This window comes from Cebus imitator, unplaced genomic scaffold, assembly GCF_001604975.1.
Source record: "Cebus imitator isolate Cc_AM_T3 unplaced genomic scaffold, Cebus_imitator-1.0 Scaffold61, whole genome shotgun sequence".
Lineage (NCBI taxonomy): Eukaryota > Metazoa > Chordata > Mammalia > Primates > Cebidae > Cebus > Cebus imitator.
This window is the reverse complement of record NW_016107376.1, coordinates 5,715,216-5,716,059: the sequence shown is the minus strand read 5'-3', so window position 1 is coordinate 5,716,059 and position 844 is coordinate 5,715,216.

Sequence of the window (844 nt, the reverse complement as noted above, 5' to 3'; positions counted from 1 at the left end):
GGAGGCTGAGGCAGGAGAATTGCTTGTATCTGGGAGGCGGAGGTTGCAGTGAGCCAAGATCACACCACTGCACTCCAGCCTGGAGACAGACAGAGACTCAGCCTCAAAGGAAAAAATAAAAGGAAAAGAAAAAAAAAAAAAGAAAATTAGGTGTCTTTTCATGAGCACTGTCAAGCTTGTAATCTTCTTATGAAGTCTGTGTATGCAACTAAAAATGGCGATTCCTGGTACCTCCACGATGTCCTTTTCTGATCTCTTTCTTTCCTCACCTCCTGTAATGGTTCCAAAAAATCCTTAAAATTAGCCAGTTAGTGTGAAATGTAGAAACACAGAGAGCAATTTTCTAAGTAAGAAATAAGGGGGAGGAAATTAATAACCTTTAAATGTTTCTGTGAGCAAGCAGAGCGGTTGTTTCTATATTACTTATACTTTTAAAAGTATTGATTTGGGCCATGCATGGGAGCTCACTGCTGTATTCTCAGCACTTAGGGGGTTGAGGCTGGAAAATAGCTTAAGCCCAGTAATTCAGGATGAGCCTAGGAAAGATAGCAAGACTTCATCTCTATAAAAAATAGAAAGAAAAAAATTAGCCAAGCGTGGTAGTGTGTGCCTAGAGTCTCAGCTACTCGGGAGGCTGAGGTGGGAGGATCAGGTCAGCCCAGGAGTTTAAGGCTGCAGGGAGCCATGATTGCACTTCTGCACTCCAGCCTGGGGGACAAGCAAGACCCTGCCTCTAAAAAAAATTAAAAAGTATTTGCTCATTGCAGTGCTTGGCACAGAGTAAGTGGTAAAATACATTCAATAAGTGAGTGAAGGCTGGGTATGGTGGCTGACGCCTGTAACC